This window comes from Pelodiscus sinensis, chromosome 14, assembly GCF_052426305.1.
Source record: "Pelodiscus sinensis isolate ZL-2025 chromosome 14, ASM5242630v1, whole genome shotgun sequence".
In the NCBI taxonomy this organism is placed as follows: domain Eukaryota; kingdom Metazoa; phylum Chordata; order Testudines; family Trionychidae; genus Pelodiscus; species Pelodiscus sinensis.
In genome coordinates, this window is record NC_143065.1 from 4,670,944 (window position 1) to 4,680,526 (window position 9,583).

Genomic DNA, 9,583 nt, shown 5'->3' on the forward strand with positions numbered 1-9,583 from the left:
CCATGCTTCAGGCCATCAGGTAGAGCAACAGGTCCACTGCTCTGTCTTAGCGTTTTTCTCTCTGCCATGCATCCCTCTCCACCAGAAGACTGGCATGGTTTAGAGTCCAGGGTGACTGAGCGGTTGTGGAGATGGATGGGACTGCTCTGGTGCCTCTCCCTGTGTGGGAGGGCACTGGTCCTTAACCAACTGGTCCTGTCCTTGTTCTAGTACCGTCTCAGTACCCTGGCCCTGACCCCAGGTTTCCTGGATCATTTCCAGCAGCTGATTCTGTGGTTCTTCTGGCCAGGACTGCATTGGGTCTCTGCCGGGGTTCTCCATCTTCCCCTGGAGGAGGGAGGGAAGGATCTGATGTGCTTGCTCATGCGGGTCCGTGTCCTCCACCTCCAGGCCCTGCAGAGGCTCCTACATGATGCAGTTAGTCTGGTGTGGAGCATGCTGGTGCATGCTTTCCTTCGCCACTTCCGAGGGCTCCGATACGACCAGCAGCTCCTTTGAGAGGTCTTCTGTGAGACCTCTCCAAGCTGCTGGCCTTCTAACAGGACCTCCTCCAGGCCTGGAAGCTGCTTGCGGAAACCAGGTCCTTGGGAGCCACCATGGTGGCAGACTTCCTCATGAAGCCTCTGCTACACAATCCCCATCTACGTGTGCAGGTGGCGGAGTCCTCCTCGGTGTGCCAGAGGCTGATCCTGGCTGAAGTCACCAGAGTCGGAGACCTCCTGGACTATCACCAGGGAGACTGGATGGCTCCTTGGGCACTCGCTCAGTGCATGGGGCCTTCTACCCTATGTACTCCCCAGCATGTACGTCAGGAAGTGGATGCCCTGCCACACACTGCTCAAGTTTATCTCAACAAGGTCCTCCAAGAGGGTGCACCCCGCCCGACCCTCACCCCTGGCCCACCTGATCTATACATCGGCCCCTAGCCCTGTGTACCTTCCCGACCGCCTCCCCCTCATCACCCAAGCTGGCTGCATGCATTGCAGCCGGTCCCCTTCCAAATGGGCCAAAGAGCCATCTGTACGTACTCGTGCTTCACACTCTCCACTTCCCCACCCTTGTGTCCCGCCCAGACACCAAGTGGCAGGATCTCCTACCATCAATCGAGGGTGGGGAACCCTGGTGGGACAGTCTCTATTCCACCTTGAGTCCATGGCCCACTGGGGACATCAGCTGGAGAATCCTACATAGAGCTGTGAGCACAGGAGTGTATTTGGAGCAGTTCACCCCCATTCCCAATACTTGCCCCTTCTGTGGTGAGAGGGAGACCCTGGTGCACCTCTACCTCGAGTGCACCAGGTTGCAGCCCCTCTTTCGGCTCCTCCAGAACCTCTTGTTGAGATTCTGGCTGCACTTCTCTCACCTACAAATCTATGCACACCCCATCCATGGCCCCACAAAGTCGCGGGGACTCCTGGTCAGCCTCCACCTGGCTATCAGCAAGATGGTGATTTATAAGACCAGGGAGCAAAGGTTGGCTGAGGGAGGGGCCTGCGACTTTGGGGCCTATTTCCGTTCCTGCATCCACTCTCACATCCAGGCAGAGTTCCACTGAGCAGCATCCACTGGCTCTCGAAACCTTAGAAGGGCAGTGGGCGCTGTCTAGGATTCTCTGCTCAGTGTCCCCATCCGGGTCCCTTGTTTTAGCCCTTTGAGCCTCATACCCATCCCTGCTTCATCTTTGTCCCAAGTAATTACTTGGTTTTCTGGGCTCAGTGGACCCTCCCCATAGGCTGGCGGGAGGTTCTTTAGATGTGCCTGGGCTAATGCCCACCCATCTCTTGGACTCCAATAGGCACAGCCTTTTTCCATTCCTCACTGTCTCCACTAAGGAGGGGTGTATGTGGGAGGTTTGCTGTCACTGAGGGCTCTCACAAACACTAGAGGAGTGCTCAGACTGATCCCTTCTGATGGTGATCTTGGCTGACCCCTCCACCTCCCAGTGCTCAGTCTCAGTGCTGATTGGCCAAGCAGGTGGCTATTATCCGGGAATACTTAGGTTCAGCACGGGGCAGAAGGCAGTTTAGGGAGCTCATGCCTCTTCTCAGGCTGAAAAACAGTTGCGTCTGGCAGAGAGCTGACAAGTGCAGGCGTTTTGCCCAAAACAGGGAATCTGCCACACAGGGAGTGGGTTGTAGGGGGATGCAGGCCCACCCACTCCACTGTGGCCTAGTCCAGGGCCCTAACAATGGCAGCTCTGGCTGTCCCTGGATCAGCAGGGATCGTGGCTGCAGCATGCTGGCCAGTTCACTTCCATCTCCTCAGCCAGACATGGTAGGCCCCCAGTTCCCCCTGTGGGCCTATCTGGCTTGATCCCTGCTCCTTTAGGTCTGCAGAGAACAAAGATTCTGGCAAGGTTTCCATTAGCTCAGGGTCTGGGATTATCAGTGGTCCTAGCTAGTCTTCCGTGCTCGCCAGTTGTCCTGGCTGTCCTAGACAGTCTTCCCCTTCCCAGCAGTGTGGCTGAGCCTCTCACCTCAAAACCTTGGTCAAGGCATGGGGCTTCCTCAGGGGGTAGGTTCTCACTGAGCTCGTAGCTCCAGCCTTTATACTTCCATCCCTGCTCCTCTGTTTCCTGGAGGCAAGACTGTTGCTCTGGCTCTACCCACCAGGGTGTCTTGGGAAGTTCTTCTCCTTCAAGTCAGAGGGAGGCAAAGCTACCTTACTATGGTCCTTTTGTTCTCTTTGATTGTGCTGCTCCTCCGCAATTGTCTCTGCGCTGTTCCTGATTCTCTAATGTGCTTGTTCTTCTCAAATACCTGCTGAATAATGACCATCAACAATTGTTGCTCTGTAGCTCATTTCAGAGCACTTTATTCTGATTGGTCAATGAGTCCCAAGGGGCTGGTTAGGGGCAGGACATCAGCTTTGCATGGGAGGGGGTGAATGTGGAAGTGACATCACAAAGGCCTGTTGTAGGACTTCAGTCTATTGGGTAAAGGTAGTGGGGTGGTGGTGACCTCACAAAGAGACTCTAACATCAGCCAGGCTGGACAGAGGTGAAAGGCAGAGGCTACTTCAGAGACTCCCCTTTATGGCTTTGTGGAAGGCCATCCCAAAGAGGTGGGGCTGAAATTGCTCTGTTACTGATCCGTTCTGGTGGTGACTGGGGCTATTCTTTGGGACATCTGCTGAGACTTCTCAGCCTCCCACTTCTCAGTCTCAATGATGATTGGCTGAGCAGGAAGTTATTGACAGAGACAAAAAGTTGACCCAATTTCCCCAACTGTCATCTATGGCTGTCCTTTCTTTGCAGGCTGTACTGAGGACCTTGTCTGACCACAGGCAGACCATGCTGGGGAACCTGTTGAAAGTCCCAAAACTCAGACAGGCTCTAATACATTTTGTAGGTGAGTATGGTCAGGAGGGGGAAGCGCCATTTTACCTCAGTGTGGGGGAGAACTGTAAAGGGGATACTTGAAACCCACTTTTCCTTCTATTCTCCTAGCTTTCACCCCAGTGGGCCATTCTTATCAGGATAGCCAGGACAGTGCTATGTTGGACCCTTCCTCCCTCAGGGGCAGAAGAAAGAGTTGGAACTTCAAGTGAGGAGCCTGGCTGGCTTTAGGAGTGAGAGCCTCAACCCCCCTGCCCCCCCAAAAAAACCCTCCTGCCCAACTTCCCCCACACCCACAATGCAGGGTCTAGACGGCATCCCTTTTCCGTAAAAGGGATGCAAATTAGACACATTTGCAAAATCCCCCCCGCTTCATTTGCATAAACATGGCTGCCGCTTTTTTCCAGCTTGGCGCTTTGCCGGAAAAAAGCGCCAGTCTAAACACAGATCTTTCAGAAAATAAAGCCTTTTCCTAAAGATCCCTTATTCCTCTTAAAATAAGGAATAAGGGATCTTTCGGAAAAGGCTTTATTTTCCGAAAGATCCGCGTCTAGACTGGAGCTTTTTTCCGGCAAAGCGCCAACCTGGAAAAAACCAGCAGCCATGTTTATGCAAATGAAGCGGGGGGGGGGGGAGATCTAAATCCCCGCTTCATTTGCAATTGCGATGTGTCTAATTTGCATCCCTTTTATTGAAAAGGGATGCAGTCTAGACACAGCCCATGAGAGCCAGAAAAGTCAGACTCCTTCCTAGAAAACAAAAGAGGCATGAAGGGAGTTATCTCTTCTCTCTGACTGGCACAGATATGGAGGGGATTATCTCAGTCACCTCATTCCTCTGACCAAAGGTTTTTGGGCGACAGGGGGGTCTGTTTCCATCCTGATGAGCTGTTATGAATCAGGAGTTCAGAAAGGACAGAACCAGCCCAGACACTGAATATTGTCCCAGTCTAGAGAGACCAAGACAAATTTTGACAATCCTCTTCTCGAGCTCCATGATCAATGAATCAGATATTCCACCCTTGAGCAGTGTCTCAGCCCCCGGGATGAGGATGGGCTCATTTGGTCTATTGAGCCTGACCTTCCTCCTTCCCCCACAGGAGCCCTGACCTTCCTCCTTCCCCCACAGGAGCCCTGACCTTCCTCCTTCCCCCACAGGAGCCCTGACCTTCCTCCTTCCCCCACTTCTGCATCAGGTCCAGAGTGTCCCAGCAGAGAGCCAAGGCTATAAGGAGCAGCAAAGCCCTATTCTGATTTGCCCTTCCTCTCCCTGAATGTGATGTAAGTGCTGCTTCTGAGTCACCATCCCCACCCTAAATTTGACATAAGAGACCTCTGAGCTAGGCTTTCTGATGCCAGATGTAAGCAAGCTGGCTCTGATGAGCTGTAATGCCTGCAGCTGTAGTGGCTGTGGGTTGGGAGTGTGGCCTCTGGGAAGGCAGAGTCAGAGCAGGGAATGAGAGACTGGAGTCAAGTTCATCTTCTGGTTCAGTGGTGATCCCGGGACATTAAGAGGACCATGTTCCAACTTCTGCCTAAGCCAGGATCACGGCTATCCTTGGGTCCTTTCTTGTCTTCCGGGAGAAACTGTGGGTTTAAGTCCTCATGGAGCTTTCTGTTCACATCCCTTTGCTTCAGGATCCCTCAGGGGCATAAGGAGCTGAGGGTCTACATTTTGGGGACTCTGAGGGGGTGGAGAGTCAGCTGGAGGCATAAATTATTGGAGCAAGAGGGAATATTTCCAGGGAGTGTGTGGAACTATTCTAACTTAGCAGCTTTGGATTTTGGTTTCTGATATTGCTCAGGGTCATCTTCAGACTCCTTAGGGGACTGTCCTCAACCACATCCATCAAGTAGAAGTACAGAGTAATGTACTCCTCTTCTTCCAGGTCTCCCAGGGCTTCTCTGGCACTTTCTCCAAGGCGCTGGTTGCCTCCTCCTCCTGCATCTCAAAAGATGTCCCACCATATGAGGAGGCCAACAGGTCACAAGTCGTTTCAGGCTTAGTACTAGCATCCCTTGATAGCACTTGGTCAAGTGACAGCACTAGATCCCCTCCTGGAGCGATTAGTAGAGTCATTCACCCTCCAGAACGGCATCCTGCGGTGCTCCCAGCACTGGAATGGTGTCAGGTGAGTGCCTGCCTCTTCCACCTTCCATGCAATCTCCTGGTAGGGGATATTTCCCTGCTGGTATGTGCGAAGTCATGGACCATAGTGTACACTGCCAGGAGGCAGTTCTTGGAATGTGATCCATGTTTGCTGATGCTCATCAATACAATTCAAGAAAGAACTTATCTTCAGAGCTCAATGCAGGTCTGATACCACTGGCAATGGTGTGTATATGTGAAAGACTTTATAACTTGGATAGGGGTCAGGCAGTAGAGGGTTCAACGCATTATGGGGATGGCCCTGGAGAACTATTGATACATGTAACCCAATACACATCTCTTGTTCCATTCCACATTGCACTATAAAAGATGTGGGGGTCATGTACATACTCATACCCCTCCTGCATGCTAGCTTTCCCACACTACACTGTCCTTCAGGGCTACAGAAATGGACAATAGCAACATTATAGGACTACACCACACATACAACTGCACAACAGGTCTAGGCAAAATATAGGTCACAGGCCAGATCCAGCCCACCAAGCCACTGGATCCATCCCACAGGTGCAGTGGGGAGCCCCAGGCAGGCTCCCTTGCTTGCCTCACTCACACCACTCAGAAAAGCAGCTGCTGGGCTGTTTCTCTTTCAAAACTGAGCCCAGAGGGGAGGGAGAAAAGGCTTCAGGCACTGCCTTTGACCCTAGCACAGTCCCATTGGCCAGTTTCTAGCCAGAAACTGGCCAGTGGAAGCTGCCTGTTTGAACAACAGGCAGCCACGAAGCACCATGCCCCCTCGCCTCCATCTTGGAGTTATTCACGCATGCACATGACCCTGAAGCCTGTGTGGGGGTGAGGCAGGCAGGGAGGCTGCTTCAGAAATGTGCTGGGTTTCTGACTCGGAGTCACCCAGATAAATCTTCTGGCCCCTCCATCAAAAATTGTCCACCCATGATCAATGTCTATACTTGTGTACAGTCACAAGTACAGACATAACTTGAGTGTGTCACAGACTGAAAGCCAAGATGTGTAGTGACCCTGATAGGAAGCAGAGACAGACAAAATTTCTCAAGTACACAGCTCATCGGAGTGGCAGGTGAGAGGATTTGAGTGAGGACATTGTCTGCTTCTATTTGTTTCCACTGTGTTCAGACAAACAGGACTTTATGTACATCTTTAAAATAAACAAGTTGATATTGAGAATAGTCCTGGCCCACAACTGAGTTTATCCTAATGGAAATCTTGCATCAAGGGCCTGAATTCAGGCCAACTGCTGCACGCAAAATGAGCTTAGGTTTAATCCTGACTGTCAACCAAAGGTTTGGGCACCAAAGTCTTTATTCACAGGACCAGTCTTACTGACTCCAGTGAGTAAAGATTGCTCGTGAGTGAATAAAGACTTCAAGATCATGTTCTGAGCGATGTGACAAAACTTAAAAACACCCATTCTGCTGGGAAAAGATGATGTTTTTCATCTATTTGACGAAATTCATACCATCCTTCAGAAGACCACCTGCCAGCTTATTCTTATCTTTGGCATACTGCTTCTAATTTATAAATTATGTCTAAAAAAAAAAAAAGACTCAACCGTCAGTTCTGCCAGTCATATTATGTCTTTGTTTTTTTAATTACCACCATCAAAGAGAAGAGACTTTAATACCAAGTAAAATGTGCACAATTTTCCACCACAAAGAAATTCATCAATGTACAGCACAACATGTAATTAATAGTTTCACTTAATAAGTCAAGCTAAGCTCATAGTAGTTGTTTGCCAATACATATACAGAATGTATTTTACCCATTGTTTTTGTTTGTTACTCATCTGGGTGAATCTGCAAATACAGATCAAAGAGATGGGGTGGTGTGACCAGAAACAACTGGATACTCTAGACTGTTTCTATTATGAATGTTCACATCACAGGAGAGTTACAGGGAAAGACTGAAAAAACAAAAACCTCCACTGGCCCAGAGTGCTCAGCATTTATTGCATAGCTGACAGTCTCATTTTCTCTTAATTCAGAACAATGAATTTGTGTTCAGAACTCATGCTTGTTCCTCAGGTACTGATTATAGCTCCTCTGACCCCTGATTTTCAAATTGCTTTTCACTGCCAGCCTCTTATTTTCACAGCCCTACCAATTGCAGATATCCACTTTATATATGCAGATATTCGCATCCACGGATATGGATGCAGATATTTGCGCTTTATTTTTGCAGATAGAGTGTGGAAACTGATACAAATTTAGTATTTAGAACCTTAGAAATTTGCAGATATCCACCAGTATCCGTATCTATGCTTGTGGATGTGGATATTCATGGATCGCTTTTGCAAATGCAGATGTGACTTAATTTAGTATCCACTCAGGGCTCTACTTATCTTAAAACACTGAGGCTACATCTAGACTACATGGCTCTGTCGACGGAGCCATATAAAATAGTTTATTCAGCATAGTCAAAGAAAGGGGAATTTAAATAATCCCCGCTTCATTAAAATAAAAATGGCCACTGTGCTGTGCCAACGATCAGCTGATCTGGCACAGCGCGGCAGTCCAGACGCGGCACGGTCAACAAATGAAGCCTTTGTCGACTGCTCTGGTATGCCTCGTGAAACTTCCTTTGTCGACCACACCGCATCTAGACTGCCGCGCTGTGCCGGATCAGCTGATCGTCATACCATTTTTATTTTTATGAAGCAGGGATTATTTAAATCTCCGCTTTTTTGACTATGCTGAATAAACTATTTTATATGGCTCCGTCGATGGAGCCATGTAGTCTAGACGTAGCCCAAGTTCAAATTTTCAAACTGGATTTCCTAAAATTTAGCACCTGACGCATTCAATTTGTTAAGCACCCACAACTCAATCTAACTTTAAGAGGAAGTTGCAGTTGCTCATTTCCTGTGGAAACCAGGCCCCATATTCAGGTGTCTAAATATGGATGTGTGTTTGACTTTAAGAATCCATAGTTGAAAATGCTGATCTTTGATTATAGTAATAGCCTTAGACATGCATGGTTTTAATGGAGTTGTGATATAAAATTATCCAAAGCACAGGACTTGGCGGTGATGGGTAGTGTTCCTTCTAAGCTGTACGGCAGGTGATTAATCAGCCCCACCCACTCAGCAGCTTAGGTCTCCATGCATGGAGCTGACTGATTGGGCAGGGCTGATTAAGCACCTTTGAAACTGTGCAGCCTCTCAGTTTAGAGGGAACACTGGTCATGGGGGACTTCAGGGCTCAGATTATCCAACACATTCTTGGACTGCATTGGGGACAATTTTTTTTATTTCTGAAGATGGAGAAAGTTACAAGGGAGGAAACTGTTCTAGTTTTAATTTTAACAAATAGGGAAGAATTGGTTGAGAATTTAAAAGTGGAACGCAGCTTGGATGAAAGTGATCAAGAAATCATAGCGTTCATGATTCTAAAGGATGGTAGAAAGGAGAACAGCACAATAAAGACAATGGATTTCAGGAAGGCAGACGTTAGTAAACTCAGAGAGCTGGTAAATAAGGTCCTATGGGAAGCAAGACTAAGAGGAAAAACAATTGAAGACAGTTGGCAGTTTTTCAACAAGACATTGTTAAGGGCCCAAGAGCAAACAATTCCACTGTGTAGGAAAGATAGGAAGCCTCGCAAGAGACTACACTGGCTTACCCAGGAGATCTTAATCTGAAAATCAAAAAGGAGTCATATAAAAAGTGGAATCTAGGTCAAATTAGAAAGGATGAATATAAGCAAACACCACAAATATGTAGGGGCAAGATTAGAAAGGCAAAGGCACAAAACAAGCTCAATCTAGCTAGAGACATAAAAGGTAACAAGAAAACATTCCACAAATACATTAGAAGCAAGAGGAAGACCAAGGATATGGTAGGTCATTGCTCAATGAAGAGGGAGAAACAATAACAGAAAATGTTGAAGTGGCAGAGGTGCTTAATGACTTCTTCATTTTGGTTTTTACCAAGATGGTTGGTGATGGCCGGGGTCTGGTCTTCACTACAGGAAAAGGTTAAAATAAGATAGTCAATGTATCTTAAATCCCTGTCCACACTTCCCTTACTTCTTGTGAAGAGAAGGAGTACTGGCACCTATGGGGTCACCTTTCAAGTTCAGTCTAGAGGGTCTGGACTTGATGACC

The 9,583-nt window shown here is 48.4% G+C and overlaps 1 long non-coding RNA gene across 4 annotated transcripts; it reads left to right on the forward strand.

The window, feature by feature from the left end:
- The first annotated feature begins 2,991 nt into the window (after positions 1-2,991).
- Positions 2,992-7,333, forward strand: LOC112543683 (uncharacterized). Of its 4 annotated transcripts, none has more exons than XR_016350627.1 (4): positions 2,992-3,063; positions 3,257-3,350; positions 4,495-4,617; positions 5,226-7,333. It is a non-coding gene; the product is annotated as an uncharacterized LOC112543683 (long non-coding RNA). The 4 variants fall into 4 exon arrangements; XR_016350628.1 differs by having other exon boundaries at positions 4,533-4,617; XR_016350626.1 differs by lacking the exon at positions 4,495-4,617 and having other exon boundaries at positions 5,226-7,332.
- Positions 7,334-9,583: the final 2,250 nt, after the last annotated feature.